Raw genomic sequence first — 20,978 nt, 5'->3', positions numbered from 1 at the left:
AGGTCTTCACGTGACAAGTATTCTCGGCATCCCCAGCTAGAGGGACTTACCCTGTAGGACTGAGTACCTTGTTCAATTCTGATCAGGAAACTGTGTTATGGCAACACATTTGTAATTTGTGTTAATTTGAAGTGTACTGGTTTTGTGATTTTTTAAAAATAAATTTATCTATTTATTTGCTGCATTGGGTCCTTATTGCTGCACGCGGGCTTTCTCTAGTTGCGGCAAGCATGGGCTATACTCTTCATTGCGGCGAGTGGGCTTCTCATTGGGGTGGCTTCTCTGTTGTGGAGCACAGGCTCTAGGCATGCAGGCTTCAGTAGTTGTGGCTCATGGGCTCTAGAGCGCAGCTCAGTGGTTAGTGGTGGTTACGTGCATTTAGTTGCTTCCGCAACCATGTGGGATCTTCCTGGACCAGGGATCAAAACCCATGCCCCTGTATGGCAGGTGGATTCCTAACCACTGAGCCATCAGGGAAGTCCCTGGTTTTATTTCCATTTAACTTGTAAAGCAGATTTAGTTTGATAGTTGTAAGGCTATAAAAAATGAGGAGTTTATACCTAGTATATGTTTGCATTTGCAATAAAAAATAACAAGCTAAAACAAAATTGGATAGCAATGGCACAAGAATAGAAAAACAGATCAGTGGAAAGATCAGAGCCTCTGAAAACAGAGTTCAGAATAAAGATATATGTGAAGAAAATACGGGATTAAATAACATTTTATTTCAGTGAGAAAAAGATATGATTAATAAATAAATGGATATGGACATAATTAACAATCCCTATACATGAAACAAAGTAGACCTTTGCCTCACCCTACTTACAAAACTGTACCTTAGGCAGAATCCCACCTTGGCACTGTTGACGTTTGGGGTTGGATGACTCTCTGTCGTGGGGGGCCGACCTGTGCACTGTAAGATGTTTGGCAGTATCTTTGCCCTCTACCTACTAGATGCCAGTAGCCCCCTCCTCTCCCCCAGTTTGTGGACAAGCAAAAAATGTGTCCAGATATCATCATGGGGAAGAGGGGAGGAAATGCCCCCAGTTGAGAACCACTGGTTTAGATGTACTAAAGCCTTAAATGTAAAAAAAAAACCCAAAAAAAACCCAACTTCATCATCATCATCAGAAATGTACCAGCCATAGTTCATAAGAGAAAGCTCCATGGCCCTATTTTAGTGGTAAAGTACAGATAAACAATCTGATATCTATCTATATGGGACTGATTGATTAAACCATGGTGCCTCCATGCAGTGGAGTATTACGCAACTACTAAAAAGGTTGTTATCTCACTGAGAGGGACATCCATGATATAATCTTAAGTAGCAAAAGAGGTTTACAAAATTCTTTTAAAGGGAGAACAAAGGCCCTGTGTATGTGTATGGGTGGGTGTGTATAAACATATATTTTGCATGTTTGTATAAGTGTTAACGTTGTGGGGAGAACACAAACCAAACTGCTAAGTCTGGCCACCTTGAGGAGCAGAGGCAAGACCCTGCAACTGGATCAGGCTGAGCATGGGAGACTCTGGCTTTACTTTTACTGCTCGTCTACTGTAACAAGCACATAATGACTTTGTAATCTGAAAGCAAAAGCCAGCAGAGTTTATGCAGTTCAAAGACTTGATTGTGGCGGCAAGGGGAGGCATTTATGGCTCAGTGTGCTAAGTGCTATAACTTAGTGATAGATATGTTTTGGGGGGTTATAGTATGCGGTGGGGTGGGGTGGTGGGTTTTTGGTTAGGGGGTAATAGTGGGTCGAAAGCTGGTCAACAAAAAGATCTGTGTGTGTCCAAATCCCTGGAACCTATGAAAGTGACCTTATTTGATGAGATCGGGCACATTCAGGGTGGTATGGCCTTATTTAGAAAAAGAGTCTTTGCCAATGTAATTAAGGGTGTTGAGATGGCATCACCCAGGATGACCCAGGTGGGCTCTACATCCAGTGTCATGTGTCCTTATAAGAACAGGCAGAGAGAGATCTGAGCCACACAGAGAAGGTAATGTGAAGAGGGAGGCAGGCACTTTTGATGGAGTCACAAGCCGAGGATGCCTGGAGCCACCAGAAGTTGCAAGAGGCAAGAAACAGATTCTCCCACAAAGCCTCTGTAGGGAGCCTGGCCCAGGTCACACCTTGGTTTCAGACTTCTGGCTTCCAGAACTGTGAGAAAATAACTTTCTATTGTTTAAGCCATCCAGTGTGTGGTATTTGTTAAGGCAGCCAGGGGAAACCATGAGGGGGATAATTTATTTTTTCTGGGATGGTTGAGGGAAGCTTCAGTAGAATGGTGGCCCTTGTCTTGCACCTTAAAGGGAAGTGGAAAAGGAAAGGAGGCTGCTCTAGGGAGAGCAGGGGAAGCAGGATGAGCAAAGGCCCGAGGGCAAAGGGGCGGGGCGGGGTGAGTTTGGCTGGGGCATGTGGTGTATTAAGTGGTGAGGGTGGGGTGAGAGGTGAAGCATCATCCTGATCTTTTTAGCTGGAGAAACAAATTCACAAGTAATTTAGAGATATTTTCTAAGAAGATGGAGCAAATTCATGTCAGAGTCAGAGCTCTTATAAAATCGACCTTCAGTATCAAATTCACAAGTGGGGAGATTACAGCCCTGCAGAGTCCCCAGAAAAAGAGAATGTGAACAGTGACTCCTTGGATTCAAAATGCAGCAGCTTGTTGGATCTTGAGGGCTCTGCTCACAGCCAGTTTGCTCACATTCCTAGCAGACGGTTTGCTTTGGCATCCATGTAATCCCTGCCAAAATGGGAAGCCCCCAAGCAAGGTAGAAAACAAAATATTTTCATCATTTGACATGATAAGCACGTGGCTCTTGAGTAAGAAGAACTGGCACAGCCGTGGGCATGTTCTATCTTATCCCATCCACTCCAACTCCAGGGGAAACAAGTCTCCATCAGCCAGCATGTCTGAGGGGGTCTCTCGTGGCCTGGGAGGGGACAAGAGCCATGCCCTTTCTTTGAGAACCATATATGGCTTGACTTGCCACCAGCATGGATTCTGCTGCTGGTTCAGCAGAGTTTCTGTTGGAGGTGACTGTGCATCCCCCTGTTACCCTTAGAAATACCCTAGTGGGGAGCTTCTGGTGGTGCATCTTGAGAGCAAGAAGGAGTGAGCTTAGAGCCAGAAATGCTTGCAGATGTATGGTTGAAACATTTGCTTCACAGAACTACTGCTATAAATAGGATGTGGATAAGCAAGAAGGCAACAGCTTGCATGGGTGGCCTTGTCTTTGTGGCAGAGATATTTCCCATAAGCACGCACCACTGGGGCTGATTCTGGATCTAATGAAGCTGCTAAGTCATCACTGTGACATGGCTCACAGCTGCCTTTATGCCAAGCTTTTCCCCTCACTGTTCAAAACCCATCTGTAATCATCTGCAAAAACTTCCATGAGAGGCTGGGGGCTCTCATCCATTGGTCGTGTGCCACGCATGTGAAATCCTGTCTCCTCTGTGGATGGTGGAGGGTGTGTGTATGTATATGTTTGCATGTGAATGTATTTGTGTGAGAGTGTTTAAACATGTGCATGTGTGTGTGCTCCAAAAGTCTCAACCAATGCAAAGTTCTAAAATCTCAGGGCCTGTCTGCCTCTCAAGTGCATACTGTGGGAGTTCTCACTCGTTCCCCAAGCAGAGGAGAGACTGAAACTTGGAGCAGGGGCAGAGAGGATGCAAGGAGACTGCAGATTGGGGATTTACCTGGTGGGTGACCAGGAGCACAGTGGGAAACAGTGGTGTGTGGATAGCAGTGGAGTTACTGAGGAAGGATGCAGGCAAGGCTCATCTTTGGACTCCTGTCTCTTGCTTGTAGCCCGTGTGGATCAACCAGAAGTGGAGAGTTTAGAAACCAATGTGAATATTCAGTCCCAGCAGCTGATGCAAGAGGAGAGAGAATGAGTCAGAAACAACATTTTTCTGTGACAGAACATGAGCTCAGCAGAGCAGTTTGAGAGCCTTTGTCTGGAAGCTGGTTATAATAAAGCTTTCACATGGTTGGGAAGAAATCATGAGCCTCATTTTCTGTGCTTCCCAAACCTTTGTTTCCCATCCCAATGTAGAAATAAATGATGGCACTGGGCAGGGTTCTCGGACATCCATTATCTGGGTCAAGGCTCACAAATCTGAGGTCCATCTCACAAAAGGGGAAATTGAGGCTCAGAAAGGTGAAGCAGCTTGTTCAAGATCATAGAGTAGGATCAAAGACCAGGTCTTTGGTGACATGCCTGGGCAGTCACAGGAGGTCCTGGTCCTGCTTTTCCTGGGGAGTTTGGAGATACTCTTAATGACAACAGGGTTTCTCTTCTCATGACAGAAACCCCAAGTGCTTATTTCACTTGGGAACTGTAACAGTCACTAAACACACTATGCCATTTGCTCCTCACAATCCTACAAGCTAGATATCATTACCCCATGGACTGGAGCAACTGAGGAAACTTCTCCAAGGTCACACAGCAAGGTCATGCCCAAGCCAGGGTCCAACACAGACCTGTCTGGTCCAAAAGGCCATGCTCTGGTCCACTGCACTGTGCAGCTTCCCTAGTGGAAAGAAGGCACAACTGGGGACACTCCCTGTCCCTTTGCCCATGTGCAGCTGGCTCTCCCCAGGAGAGGAGGTGCACCGAGGTCACGATGCCCACTCCACTTTCCTCACAGGCCTCCCGGGCCTCCCAGGGATTAAACCCTTAGAACTTCCCCCTGGCCCTGGGTGACATCATAGCATAATGAAGGTGACAGGGATGGCCAAGTTCATGCACTAAACAGAGGTCCCTTGTTTTAATTTATCATCCGAGAGCTCCTTGCACAAGACTGAGCTCCTACTGGTAATTAAGGAAGATGGTTTAACCTGGCTGAATGAGAGCAGGGCTTGGGGCAAAGTGGCAGCAGAAGAGAGCTGATGTCATCTCTTAATTTGACATGGTAATGAGGGCACGGATAAAAGATAATAGGGGTAGGCTGACCGTGGAAAGGGAGAGCACAACACTCATCTGAAGGCTTCCTTTTATGTAATTTTCTTGCCAAGTAGCTAAATGATTTTTTGTCTCCTTTTATTTCTCAGCTGACCCTTCGATGCAGCTACTACTAAGTGGTCACATGCCCTGAGCTTGATCACTGTCTACACAGAGCACAAAGATTCTGCAGCATAAACTACAAAGGTTCAAACCCAGCTTTGTCACTTTCAAGCTGCGTCACCTTGGACGAGTTACTTCAACTCCCAGTACCTCAGTTACTGCATCCATAACATGGTCATGATGATACTAGTACCTACCTCATAAGGCTGTTGTGAGGATTAAAGTGATAAATGTTGGGCTGAGGACAGAGCCCAGCGAGTGCATACGTAATAATAATAATTTGTTATTATTACCTTGAAAACTTTAACTATCTTTGTACAATTTTATAGTGTCTTTCATAGAGCAAGTGTTCAATAAGTATCCCTTCTCACCACAAAAATGAAATGGTAATTATGTGACAGAATGGAGCTGTTACCTAAGGCTACTGGTGGTAATTATTTTGCAACATGTAAGTGTATCAAATCAATACCTTAAACTTATACAATGTTACATCTCAATTATATCTCAATAAAGGTGGGAGAAAATCATAATAAATGTCCCTTGAATACATTTTCCTTCTCTTCCTCTACTTTTTGTCCCTTTCTCTCCACAAATAGGGGCTTCATTTCTACTGTCAAACACAAGCTGAAGTGAAATGTGGTGAAGACCCATTAGCATGTTAAGACAGTGAGGAAGGAAGATGGCAGTGGTTATGTTTCTGTGTTCAGGCCTTCCCAAGGTGGAGAGGTTCTCTTTCATACTCTCAGTATTTATAATGATCTTTCTTATAACATTTTTTGAATTACTTTCAATTTCAGTTATTCCTGTGTGAATTTTTCAGTTTATTGTGAGTTCTTCTGAAATCTTTTAAAAGCCATTTTTTCATTCACCAAAAATTCTAGCAATTGTAGAATTCCAATAGTAATTTATGTTTATTTGTTACAAATTTTAATTATTTATATAATTTAAAGAAATGTACATTGGATGATGTAGTTTTTATCACTTTTGGAGATATCTACAAAATTACATTTGTCTGATTTTTAATTCTTTTCAGAGTAGCAATTTAAGTAATTATTAAGGAACATAGTAGGATTTGTGCTTCTTATGAACATATTTACTGCTCAGAAAAGTGTATTTTACAGTTTCCATGTAAGATTAATACACCATTCACCATAAATAGAAATCCCTGAAGGAGGATATGATGTTTCATTAGAATTAAAAATGTTAAAATTTGGCTACTATTAGAAAAACAAATTTTAAAAAAAGGCCTTGGTGAAAGGATGGGGAAAAAAAAGAACAAATTGGGAACAATAAAAATGATATTCAAAGATACATTAAAAAAAACTGCAAAAGGGAAGAAGGATATCCTCAAAGGTGAAGCATGGAAGCCTGATTAATTCATGAATGCATCCAGAAGTGTGTTGTTATTATGTTCAAGAATATATTCATGAATATATTTACAAGATTATAGGTGAATTTAGATATTCAGCAAATTAGTCATTTGGTGATTTGTTTCTTAGAATTCTCTCTACCTCGTCTTCTAAATTCTGTTATGAGAGAATTCTCTACTTGCCTGTCTGTTACTTGAGAGAAGTTTGAGCAGAAACAAAGTGAATGACTAATTGTTGAGAGAGATGTAGAGGGATCTCCATAATAAATTGATAGGAAGGCAGATCAGGGAATTATTCTAGTAACTATCTACAGTGAAGTATAAGATACATACAAGTGTACAAGTCATGAGTGTATGGGACAATGTAACTTATATGCAGACCAGCACATAAAACATTACCAGCCTTCCAGAAAAGTTTCTTATTCCTCATCCCAGACAATATCCTTCCCCAAAGTAACCACTGTTCTGACTTCTGTCACCACAGGCCAGCTCTGTCTTTATATGTATATTTTGAACTTCATATAAATAGAATCATTCATATGAACTCTGTAGTGTCATCTTTATTTCTCAGCATAGTGTTTGTGAGATCCCTTCTTGCTGCGTGTGGATATCATTTGTTCTTATTGTATAATATTCCTCAGTAGGAACATTCTGCTATTGTATCCATTCTATTGTTGATGAACATTTGTATTTTCCTTTGAACCTATTACAAAGAGGGTTGCTATGTACATTCTAATATTGTACATGTGTTTTGGTGATGATATACATACATTTGTTTAAAAGATTTTGAAGATTTCTGCAAAGTTTTAATTTACTGACATTTTAATCTGACCAATTTGAGGGTTATACCTGGGTGTGGATTTGCTGGGTTACAGTAGATGCATATGTTCAGCTGTAGTTGATGTTGCCAAAGAATTTTCCAGAGTGGTTGTATCAATTTACTGCTGGTTCCCACCAGCAGCCTGAGTTCCAGCTCCTCTCCATCCTTGACAACTGTTGGTATTATGATGTATCATGCACCTTTTCATACACTTATTTACCACTTTGACTTTCTCTTTTGTAATGTGTCTACTCAATTCTTTAGCACTTTTTTTTTTTTTTTATAAGTTTATTTATTTATTTAGGCTGTGTTGGGTCTTCGTTTCTGTGCAAGGGCTTCCTCTAATTGCGGCGAGTGGGGGCCACTCTTCATCGCGGTGCGCGGGCCTTTCACTGTCGCGGCCTCTCTTGTTGCGGGGCACAGGCTCCAGACGCGCAGGCTCAGTAGCTGTGGCTCACGGGCCTAGTTGCTCCGCGGCATGTGGGATCTTCCCAGACCAGGGCTCGAACCCGTGTCCCTTGCATTGGCAGGCAGATTCTCAACCACTGCGCCACCGGGGAAGCCCCTTTAGCACGTTTTAAAAATTGGATAGTCTGTCTTCCCTATTGATTTGTAGGTATTATTTATATATTCTGGGTACAAGTTATTCTGGTCACATATGTCTTAAAATCTTCTTCTTACTGCCTTTGTTCCGTGAATCTCTGTTTTAAAATGTAGGGTATTAATAGAAAATTGGAGGTATGGTAAGGCCAACAGACCAGGAGATAAGTGCCGCTGAAGAGATGATTTGTTACTCACAGAGTCCAAGAGGAGGGGGCAGGCCATACCATGAAGGGCCACATGGGGAAGCACCAGGTTGATCAGGAGGTGGAGCGAGAGGAAAGAAATGTGGGCAAGAGCCTTTACTGTGGTTTCCATGAGAAGGAAAGTGTGAAGCAGGGTAAACTAGGATTGGCTGGTTTGAATAATTTCAGCAGGCTCTGGGGCACAGGGGCATTGTCTGGTACCTGGTCCTGGGGTGCTAGGACAGGCAGATAGTGACCCAGAGAGTGAAAGCCCTATAAAGGAGGTGGTTGCAGTGTGGATTTATATTTGTAAAGTGTGCTTGTGGGCAAATTGTTTTCTATCTCTAGGAACTGGCTAACTGGAGGAGGGGAAGTCCCTTCAAAATCAGCAAGGCTCCAGATGTCAAACCATCAGGATGCAGAAGTAAAGACATGGTTACTACAGTCTCTGGACTCCCTCCCTGCCTGAGAACTGTCAGTACCATAAAATAACTTACTTTCAAGAGACTCCCCATGGGAGGCTGAATTGTCCAGTAAAGCCTGCTTGCTTCTGAGCTGAGCTCCCTGACAGCCCCCTCACCCAAGCTGACTGGTCAGCCTGGGGATTCGAGCCTCACCAGGATCTGCCAGCAGGGCCAGAGTGGTGCCCTCATGTGGTCAGCTCTTCTCGGAGAAGACATTCATCACCTGTGTCTACCTGTCCAAGTGACTCCCCTGCCATCAGGTTGAGCTCTACTCTGCCTCCCCGCTAAGTCTTTCCAATTCCCCTTCTAAGCCCCTAGCCACATCCATGTTTCCTCCCTGAATTTCCATAGTAATTTTTTTCTCTTCTTTTATGGAACTTCACAATTTCTGCTACTTGACATATGTTGTATGCACTTGTGTAAAGGGGATAAAGGCAGATGCACAAACAACATCTGCCTTTATCCCCTTTACACAAGTGCAGAGTACAGGAACTGAGTGAGTGTGTCTTGTTCAGTCTCCTGTTACTCCTTCCTTCTCTGCACCCCTGGTGTCGAGCACAATCCTTGGTGCATCACTGTTCAAGAAGTATTTATTGAATGACAGAAACTTAATATTTTATGTTAAGTTCCCACAGAAGCAGACCCTAGACCAAGTATTCTTAAGTGAGTCATTTACTTGGGCAGTGATCCCCCGAAGCACTGGTGGGTGTAGGGAAGAAAGACGGAAGATTGGGGAGCTGCCAGTACAGTGTGGGCTAGAGAATTATTTACCCCTGAGGGCAGTTGTTGCTCATTCCTGCTGGTACTCTTTATAGGACACTGCCCAGAATTGTTCCATCTGGATTATGTGTCCATATGTCACTGGGTGTGGGCAGCCCCCTGGACCTGTAAATTCCCTGACACATAGCAGAGCGTGTTCCTGTGGCGGAGCAGTCCCTCCGCAGGGTCCTTGGTGGCTACAGTGAGAAACTAAGCCACAGACCTGTGAGTGCCAATGGATTATGGGTGGGGCACCAAGGCATCCATGATCCCTAAGTGGTAAAATAAAGGTTACGTAGCCACAGGTCCTAAAATCTAGGTACCTATAACTATTGACCAAGAGACAGAGAAGAAAAGGGACAAGTTTACAGGCATTTCCTTAAGGGGAGCAGCCAGCTGACATTGGGGGTAGGTAGCTGATGTCCTCATGGGCCTCCCACACTTCCCCACTCTGTGCCTGGCTCCCACAGCTGGGAACAGCTGGGCTGCAGATCCCCGGCTAAACTGTCCAAAAAACCATGACATGGCCTGGGAGGCGGGCAGGGGTCCTCCCAGTTGTCCTACTCTCACATGAGCCCTCCCTTCCTCCAAGCAGCAGTATTCCTCTGAGCATGTGCTTTCATCTTTTCCCCTTCATGCAACCGGAGCCCACTTCTCCCCTTTGCTGAGCCTGTTGGTGACCAATTCCTCCCTTGGAAACATCTGTGAGTCCTGGCCCTAAGCTAGCTCAGCCTTTTCTTATTTTGCTCTAAGTTCTCTCGCTGCACAGAGGTGGGGGGCCTCTGGGAGCCACTTGCCACATGGGCCTGGTGAAGTGGAGAAGGGTAAATTTAACCAAAGCTAACAGGAATCAAGATCATGTGGACCCCAGCCCCAGCCTCACCCCCAACCCAGTTTAGGAAACCCAAGTCAGAAAAGCAAATGAGAATGCAGTGGGAATGGATAAAAACTGGAAACTGTGACTCTGGAGTTTGGCTTGAATGCAAATGTCATCACTTTCCTCAACACACATGGGCATCTCAGCAAAGTTCCCTGTTCCAGACATTCTTGAATTGGCCAATTTATATTTTATATTTTTGGACATTCTTCTGGAGTAATCTGTCAATTAACATAGACCAGATTCCCTTTCTTTCTTCTGTTAGCAAAATTCTACAGAAATGTTTCCCAAACCCATCAGTTCCCTCGAGCTTTCTAGAAATCACAAGCAGGCGGCCCCATGTGTCAGCCGACTGCAGGGTTCCTAACAGTCCACTGGCCCCATGCTTTGAGTATTCCCCCAGGACGGAGCTTTCCTCACGCTCTGGCCACAAGCCTAGGCTGAGAGGGCCAGGTACAATTGTGGAGTTGACAAGGGTATTTCTTTAATAGAGCACATTGATTCTGGGTTATGTTTTAAATACAGTAATGTGCTTAAAGGAAAGAAGAGAAGAACAAACAAAAAGGGTACTGCAGATTGGAAACTGGAGTGATGTGGCGAGAACACTGGCCTGGAAGATCATCCCCAAACGTTAATAAATAACATTGTGACCTTGAACAAGTCCCTCGACATCGCTGACTTCAGTTTCCTCCTCATTTACAAAACTGGGCAACATTCCAGCTCTAAAATTCTTAAGAACACATAAAATATCAAAATACACAGACATGGATAACCTCATACTCTATGGATATGGAAAACAGTGCCTTATGTGATAAACAGATACTTGTTAGTAGACTGAAAACTAAGTAGCCCATATGAGGATTCTGAGCAGGGAAGGCGTGACACTGGACCATGATGTCATCTCTCAAATTTAATGGTTGTATATTTTTATAATGTGTTTTATGAAGTGTATTAGCAAGATCTCGAAGCACAAAGTGCTGCTCCTTTGAATCAACATTTAAAGATTTTCCTCCCCACTCTTTCAGGTGTCAGAATAAAAACTTCAATTTATTACAAGCCTCTTGTGTGCGTGTCAGTATTACGAATTCACATACCAACCCATTCTTACATCCTTCTAGTGATGAAGGAGCTGCAGAGGTTAAAGACCTTGCCAAGGTCACGCAGCTGCTAAGTAGCAGGGCTGGGATCTGGAACCAGCACCTGTTTCTGTCCACTCATCACCAGCACAATCCTGGTGATGCCATGAGATGCTCTGAGAACAATGCCTTGACTCTCAAAATTCACTTGGCTTCTCTCCAATGTGCTTGACCCTATGAAAAGGACTTTTGGAAACACTAACCTATCTTTGTCTTCAGAAAACTTCTAGGGGACCAGGCTGTGTGATCTATGGGTGAGCTCAGCACTCTATCCCCAACAAGAAAGAAGGCTCTAGGCTGTTGGTGTGCTGGGACACCTGTTAGAGATAACACGGGCCAGCTTGTCTGAACAACTGTGATTGCATCTTCTGCAAAGGGGTCATTTTCTCAGGGGTCTTTCAATCTAGGCTTTAAGCTTCATCAAATCTCATAAACTGGTACATTGATTTGCCTTCTGTCTTTTGCATTTGGTTTTCCAATATTCTAAGAACAGGTTTTGCAATGCCACCCGATCTGTAGAGTTTCTCACTGAATGCAAGTTTTCATGGTTTCATCTGAAGGTAGAAACAGGATTAAACTCTGAAATGACCATCAGAAACCAAATTCTATTCGCATCTCCTCCTGAGACAAGGGAAGGGTGATGCAGTTTGCCCAGTCTCAAGTCTGTCCAACACGGCCAGCCTGAAACTGGGTCCTGAGTCAGTCTTCTTCTTGTTTTAATTTGTTTATTTGTGATGGGGACTTGCTGCTTCTAGTAGGGTCTCATTTAAAAAAAAAATCTCAGAAGACATCAAAAAGTTCTGACAAAACATCTTGATGATTTAAGTGTAAATATGTCAGAGACATATGGTTTCTATTATTCCTGAAATAACACATGGGTTTAAAAATCAAGGGAAAAAGTGTTTGGTAAAACACATTCAGGACTTGGCTAAACGTTTTTCAAAGGCCAGTTCTGAAGCCTGAAGGGGAAAACACCCAGAGGGGGGCAAGTCCAAGTGCTCCACTCCTATCTGGTTTGTTTCTTTTCTTGATCAAGGATGACAGTTGTGCTGCCACCAGAGCACTGATTCATCTGCCACCACGAGGAATTTATCTGGCGAGTTATGTTTTAGTGAGCAAGTCTAGGTCCTGATTCTATCCCTATTGTTTACTATCAATACTAGTTTTAGTCAAGTTAATGCATCTGAAAAATGAGAAAATTATATATATCATAGGATTGTTGTGAGCATTTGCACTAATACATGTCAACTACCTGGCACATAGTAGATGTTTAATAAGAGGCAGCATTTAAAACGATCATTATTCCATATATCTGTGAGTCTGTTTCTGTTTTGTTATATTCACTAGTTTGGTATATTTTAAAAATCCCACATATGAGCGATATCATACAGTATTTACCTTTCTCTGTCTGACTTATTTCACTTAGCATAATGTACTCCAACTAGGGGTTACCAGTGGGAGGGAGGGGCAAAATAGGGGTGGGGAAGTGGGAGGTACAAACTACCAGGGGCTAGGTAGGCTCAAGGATGTACAACACGGGGAATACAGCCAATATTTGGTACTAACTGTAAATGGAAAGTAGCCTCTAAAAACTGTATAAAAATTTAAAAATGTTAAAAATAAAAATAAAATAATACACATAAAATAGTGTATACAGGAGAGTGATACAGCTTAAAAAAAATAATAATAGTGAAACACATGCCCATGTACCGACAACCAGCTTAATAAAAAGAGCAATAATAATACTTTGAAAAAAAATAAAATGATCATTATTCATTTGAAAAGTGGTTATGGGAGGATGGGTGATGGAACCTCAAAATTGTTTTGAGGGTATGAAGAATCTGTGGGATCACATGAGATCCTTTACCCACCTCCCCAACCAGAGACACAGCTGGTAGAGGAATAGAGTAACAGTATCAACAACTGCTACACAAGAAAAAACAAGAGTGAGCCCCAAACTGGGAGGCCAGGATGAAGTCAGTCTCTGCTGACCAACTCATCAGGGCATGTGCACCTCAAGGCATATTTTTACATGGCTTTTTAATTTAGGATATTCATTTTTAACTGATATTTGGATAATATTTTTTAATTAATTAATTTTAACAACTTTATTGAGCTATGATTGACTTACAAAAAGCTGGAGTATTTGAAATGTATAATTTGGTAAGGTTAATATTGTGAAACCATCACCAAAATCAACATAGTGAACATACCCATCGCTCCTAAAAGTTTTCTTGTGCCCCTTTGTAATTCCCTCCACCTCTCTCCTTCACCCCATGTCCCCAGGCAACCACTGAAGTGTTTTCTGTCACTGTAGATAAGTTTGCATTTTCTAAAATTTTATGTGAGTGGAATCATAAAATATTTACTCCTTTTTATCTGGCTTCTTTCAGTCAGCATTATATTTTGAGATTCATTTTGTCATTGTGTGTATCAGTAGCTCACTTCTTTTTATTGTTGAACAGTATTCCATTGTATAAACATATGGCATTTGTTTATCCACTTTGATGACCATTGGGATTGTTTCTAGTTTTTTATTTTGTTTTGTTTTGTTTTTATTATTACAGATAAAGCTGGAATGAACATATGTGTGTAAATCTTTTTGTTTTCTTTGCTCATGGTAAATACCTAGGAGTGGAATGGCTGGATATTTTGTTAAGTGTATATTTAATGTTTCAAGAAACTGACAAACTATTTTCTAAAGTGGTCGTACCATTTTGCATTCCCAGCCTCACTGTATTAGTTAGTGTTCTTGTTGCTACCCATCCTAACCAACACTTGAAATGGTCAGTCTTTTTAATTTTAGACATTTAAATAGATATATTATGGTATCTCACTGTGATTTTAATTTACATTTCTGTAGTGACTAATGGTGTTGGCCATCTTTTTGTGTGCTTACTTACAATTCCTATGTCTTCTTTGGTGAAGTATGTGCTCAAACCTTTCACTTATTTTTAAAAACTTAGGTTTTTATTATTGTTTTTGGTGTTTTTAAAAATATTCTGTGTTAAATTCCTTTATCAGATGTATGATTTGCAAATATTTCCTTCCAATCTGTGGCTTGTTTCATTCTCTTAATAAATGTCTTTCAAAGAGCAGAAGTTCTGGGCTTCCCTGTTGGCGCAGTGGTTGAGAATCTGCCTGCCAAAGCAGGGGACACGGGTTCGAGCCCTGGTCTGGGAAGATCCCACGTGCCATGGAGCAACTGGGCCCGTGAGCCACAACTACTGAGCCTGCGCGTCTGGAACCTGTGCTCTGCAACAAGAGAGGCCGTGATAGTGAGAGGTCCACGCACCACGATGAAGAGTGGCCCCCGCTTGCTGCAACTGGAGAAAGCCCTCGCACAGAAACGAAGACCCAACACAACAAAAAAAAAAAAAAAATTAATTAATTAATTAAAAAAAAAAAAGCAGAAGTTCTTCATTTTGATGAAGCTCAATATATCAAATTTTTCTTTTATAGATTGTACTTTCAGTGTTGTATCTAAGTAATTTTTACCTAACTCAATGTCACAAAGATTTTCTCCTATTTTTCTTTCTAGAATTTTTATAGTTTTAAGTTTTACATTTAGGCCCATGATCTATTTTAAGTTAATTTTTTGCATATGGTATGAGATTCGGTACAGGGCTCCTTTTTTTGTTGTTTTTTTTCTTGCATGTGGCTATCTAATTGTTCCAGCATCATGTGTTAAAAAGACTATCCTTTCTCCACTGAATTGCCTTTGTACCTGTGTCAAGATCAGTTGATCATATATGTTTGGGTATATTTCTGGACTCTCCATTTTGTTCCATTAGTATATTTGTCTATTTTAAAACCAATACCACATTTGTCTTGATTACTATGACCTTATAATAAGCCTTGAAGTCAGGCAGTATGAATACTCCAATTTTTTTCTTTTTTTCCAAAATTGTTTTGGTTCTTTGAGGTCCCTTGCATCTCCATATGAATTTTAGACTCAGACTGTCAATTTCTATAAAAAGCCTGCTAGGATATTGATTGGTATCAGTTTGGGGAGAACTAACATTTTAAAAGTATTGAGTCTTCTCACCCATGAACAAGGTATATCTCTCCATTTGCTTAGGGCTTCTTTAATTTCTCTCAGCAATATTTTGTGGTTTTCAGTCTACAGGTCTTTCGTTTCTTTTGTCAGACTTATATTTTTTGTTACTATAAATGGTATTTAAAAATTTTTAATTCCAACTGTTCATTGTTAGTATTTAGAAGTACAATTGATTTTTATATATTGATCTTATATAATCTTGGTAAGCTTACTCATTAATTTTAGCAATTTTTTGTAGATTCCATAAAATTTTCTATATAGACTTTATGTTATGTGTGCATAAAGATAGTTTCACTTCTTTCTTTCCAGTGTGGACATCTTTTTCCACTTTCTTGCCTTGTTGCATTGGCTAGAACCTTCATGACAATGTCAAATAGAAATAGCAAGAGTGGACATCTTTACCTTGTTCCTGGCCTTAGGGGGAAAGCATAGGATCTTTTACCATTAAGTATGATGTTAGATGTAGGTCTCTGTAGATCTCTTTAGTCAGATTAAAAATGTTTCTTTATATTCCTAGTTTGTTGTGAGCTTTTATCAGATTTTGATGATGGATTTTGTCAAATACTTTTTCTGCATTGATTGAGATGATTGTATGGTGCATTGATTGATTTTCTAATGTTAAACCATTCTTGCATTCCTATTCCTGTCATGATGTATTATCCTTTTTTATATACTGTTGGGTTTAGTTTGTTAAAATTTACGAATATTTGCATCTATATTCATGAGGGACATTGATCTATAGTTTTTTTTTCCCTTGTAATGTATTTGTTTGGCTTGGGTATCTTTTTGATTTTGACGTCATAGAATGAGTTGTGAAGTGTTCCCTTCTCTTCAATTTGTCTTAAATTGATATTCTTTCTTTTTTAAATGTTTGATAGAATTTGCTGGAAAGTAATTTTGTTTGTTGGAATGTTTTAACTAAAAATTCAATTTTTAAAGTAGACATATGGTCTTCAAGTTGTCTATTTCATCTGGAATAAACTTTGGTAGTTGTGTCTTTCAATAAATTTGTCCATTTCACATAAATTCTTGAATTTATTAGCATAAACCTGTTCAAAATATTCCATTACTATTATTTTAGTATCTGTAGAATTTATAGTGCTGCCACCTCCCTCATTCTTGATGTTGGTAATTTGTGTCTTTTCTCATTTTTTTCCTGATCAGGTTGGCTGGAGATTTATCAATTTTGTTAATCTTTTCAAAGAACCAGGTTTCAATTTTATTGATTTTCTTGATTATTTCACTGTTTTCTATTTCATTGATTTGGACTTTGTCTTTCATTATTTCTTTTCTTCTGCTTTTTTTGAGTTAATATACTCTTCTTTCTCTAGAGAGTTAAGGTGGAAAATCAGGCCATTTATTTGAGAACATTCCTTTTTTTCTAATAAATGCATTTGAGTGCCATACATTCCCCTCTATGTGTGGACTGCTTTAGCAGTGTCCTTCAAATTTGATATGCTGTATTTTCATTTCATTCGGTTAAAATATTTTCTAACTTCCCTTTTAATTTTATCTTTGACCCATGAGTTATTTACAAGTTTGGATTAAAATGTGTAGGCAAATGGAAGGAGAAGGAATAGAATTACAGAAAAAGAAATATTCTTTATTGAGTCCTTTTTGGGCTTAAAACATGGGCTAAGTGCTTTTACAACATTGACTCAACCACTGCAAAAACTCCATTTCTAAGATATGGAAAACTGATGGCAAAGAAATTTATTAATGAGCTCAGGTTACACAAGAAGTGACAGATTTGGAATTAGACCCTTTGTCTGCCAGTCTCCAAACTCATGCTATCTATCTTCTTCCCACATTTGGGGTGAGAGGTAGCAAATCAGAATAATGGGAGAGTATGCAAATCAAGGATTCTTGTCTTCCTAGAGTGAGCTTTGATACTGATTGCTAAGTAAAGCATTGTGACACCTAGACTCTGACCTTTTTATGGATTCACAAACCTTAAAGCTGATGGAAATGATAATTAATTTAGAGTTCATGTAAGTCACTGTGGTTGACTACAGCATCAAAAGCAAAATTCTACCTCTCATCCACTGACTTATAGAGAACTGGTAGAGAATAGTGATGTACATCTGGAGAGCCACTTTGGGTGATGGTGGTGACCATGGGACTGAGGAACAGAGGATGGAAGACAGATGGTGTTTCTTTTCATTAAGGCTCCGTTATTTCTATTGTCTTTTTTACTGAGAAGCTGATCAAAAATTTCCAGTCCCTTTCTTTTCTGGCATTACTGATGTAGATATTCCTGGTTAGAGATAAATGTTATCTCAATGTGGGGTAAAATGAAAATGCTATACTGAATTAAATCAGACAGAATAGAGGTGTGGAGGAGTTTATCAAGGAAAAATAACACATCTGAGGCTCAGGTATCCCTCGTGGAGAAAAGAGAACATCTGCAATGAAAAGAACAAAGGAAGAGAGACCCTCATTGAAAAACATATAGCAAAGAGTCTATCAAAAAACTGGGAACTACCTACAACGTGCTTTCTTTGCCCAACTTGGAGAATTTCCATGTTGACGGCGTGTCAGTGCCCCTCATATCAGCGCCCTGTGACCTGCTTTGTTTGCTGTTTGCTTGTTGTGTTTGCCCTTGGGGATACAGTTCCGATTAGGAAGGGGAGACTGCATACTACCCAGCCTAGCCCTGTAAATATTTGTAGAGTGTTTATGACAGATGTTTTCCTGTTATGAAGGAATCTGACCTTCATTAACAATCTGGAACTTTTTAATGTGATGCCAAAATATCAGAAACAACAGCAGGGATTGCTGGTGATTTACACATATTTAAAGATGCAAATTCTTATTTGAACAAACTAGTAATTATCACAACTATTATTATTTGGTGGGAAAGTGGTCATAGGGTAGAATATAACCACAGTTCCTTTTTCTTTGCTCTAATCACCATCCTATTTCACCCAGCATTCTGCAAGATGGGTCATTTAATGCTCTCACTTCATAAACCAAAAATGTGGCTTTTCCTTACATCCCTTGAAGTGTTCTTCCTGATGTTTGGAACACCAATTAAGCCACATACAAATAACCCTCAATATCTAGCTTATGTTATTTCTCATAACCATTTTTCATCAAGATGGTATAAATGTATAACACAGGAAAAACTGCATAAAGGTATAAAGAAAAAATACAATACAATGAAAAGGTTAAGTCACTCTAATTTCCCAGAGGTGCAGTAACTTCTTTTAAGCCGAGGCATATGCACTTAGACTCACCCACTTAGCTGATATTTTGCCTCCTTATAATTGTTGGGATTTGGAGCCACCATGACTTGTGTTTGCCAGAAAAAAGATACATGATGTTCTTCAGGGTTTCTGGAATGCAGAAGATATAAACTGTAGAAACCTTGTGCACGGGGTCACAATAGAATTCATGTACGTTGTAGACCCAGGAAAAGAGAGCCAGAGTGGTGTGACCAAGAACCCACCCAGGTGCATTCATTACCCATATTTTACCACCAGTCAGTTCTGGAGCTCAGGGTCTCAGTTCCGTACCTGAGGTTATCAGCATTCTGAGAAGGGACCCCGTTCATAGTGGGACTTAAAAGAACAATATGCATGAAAATGTTATAATATCAGAATGTCAATTCATTACTTTACATTTTTAAAGTATGGCATATAACTAGAAACACTCAAAGTCCTAATGCCCAATGTAATCTTTGGTTGATAATCGGGGCGAAAATAGGGAATATCAGGATTGAATAAGGAATAACACTATGTATCCATCATCTCTCTGCAGAGTTGGTTTAGAAATCTGTAGTTCAGGCTTCCCCTTATATTTGTACGATACCTGGACTAGCATTGTTGAATTTTGTCCTAGGGCTTCCCATTTTCTGTTTCCCCAGAAGACAGGGCTGTTTTTGATTGCTGTGTTCTTCAGAACATGAATGTTTCATTCAGGTTACAGTTAAATCTTGCCTGGCTTGGGAGTCATTCACTCAAGGGACTGTGAACATCCTTGTTGTGATCTCAGCGGATGATATTATTTCCTCACTTCCAATTTCTTGGAAATTGGGGACTCATTAAAACCTGCAACACTTGCAAAGAAAGCAACATAACCTGTTTGCAGAGATACTTTGTATTCTTCAACTGAACATACCTGCATGTCACTTTTTCAGTAAAATTAACAGTTGACTAATATTCATTGTTAATACAAGTTCTGAAGAGTCCTGCAAGGGACAGGCATGTGTCTAAAAGAAACTGTCACACATCTGCTCAAGGGGCCATGGACTATGTTCACAGCAGCAGAGTTTGTTACAACAAAAATTGGAAACAACTTAAATATCTACCAAAAGAATAATGGATAAAGCAGTTGTCATATATTCAAAGAAAACCAACAATTAAAATAAGTTAATTAGCACTCATGTATTAATATAGATACATCTAGAAAATTAATGAGGAAGAAAAGTAAGTCACAGAAAGCCATGTACAGTATGAGACTATTTCTGCATTTTTAAAACTCTCAGAACAATGCCGTAATTAGATTATGGAAGCATACATGTGTGGTTTTAAAAAAAAATGTTTAAGTATACCCAACAATTTCTCCAGATTGTGGCTTCTTCTGGGAAACTAGGGAAGGGAATAGGACTGGGGTGGGCTAAGAAGGGCAATTAAACTTTATCTGCAAAGTTTCATTTTTTGCGTATTAATGTATATATGTTAAATGCAATCTCCCAATTCATCCCATCACCACCTCCCCCCATTTCCCCCCTCGATGTCCATATGTTTGTTCTCTACATCTGTGTCTCTATTTCTGCCGGGCAAACTGGTTCATCTGTGCCATTTTTCTAGATTCCACATATATGTGTTAATACACGATATTTGTTTTCTGACATACTTCACTCTGTATGACAGTCTCTAGATCCATCCACGTCTCTACAAATGACCCAGTTTCATTCCTTTTATGGCTGTGTAATATTCCACTGTAAATATGTACCACATCTTCGTCATCCATTCGTCTGTCGATGGGCATTTAGGTTACTTCCATGACCTGGCTATTGTAAATAGTGCTGCAGTGAACATTGGGGTGCATGTGTCTTTTTGAATTATGGTTTTCTCTGGGTATATGCCCAGTAGTGGGATTGCTGGGTCATAGAGAGTGTTCTAATTTCATTCTTTTACATGTAGCTGTCCAATTTTCCCAGCACCATTTATTGAAGAGGCTGTCTTTTCTCCATTGTATATTTCTCCTTATTCATAGATTATTTGACCATAGGTGCGTGGGTTTATCTCTGGGCTTTCTATCTCGTTCCATTGGTCTATATTTCTGTTTTTGTGCCACTACCATATTGTCTTGATTACTGTAGCTTTGTAGTATAGTCTGAGGTCAGGGAGTCTGATTCCTCCAGCTCCATTATTTTCCCTCAAAACTGTTTTGACCAGTTGGGGTATTTTGTGTCTCCATACAAATATTAAGATTTTTTGTTCTAGTTCTGTAAAAAAATGCCATTGATAATTTGATAGGGATTTCATTGAATCTGTAGATAGCTTTGGGTAGTATAGTCATTTTCACAATATTGATTCTTCCAATCAAAGAACATGGTATATCTCTCCATCTATTTGTATCATTAATTTCTTTCATCAATGTCTTATAGATTTCTACATA

The sequence above is a fragment of the Balaenoptera musculus genome, chromosome 6 (genome assembly GCF_009873245.2).
Source record: "Balaenoptera musculus isolate JJ_BM4_2016_0621 chromosome 6, mBalMus1.pri.v3, whole genome shotgun sequence".
NCBI lineage: Eukaryota > Metazoa > Chordata > Mammalia > Artiodactyla > Balaenopteridae > Balaenoptera > Balaenoptera musculus.
The sequence above is the reverse complement of the archived record's forward strand: the minus strand, read 5'-3'. Positions refer to the sequence as shown.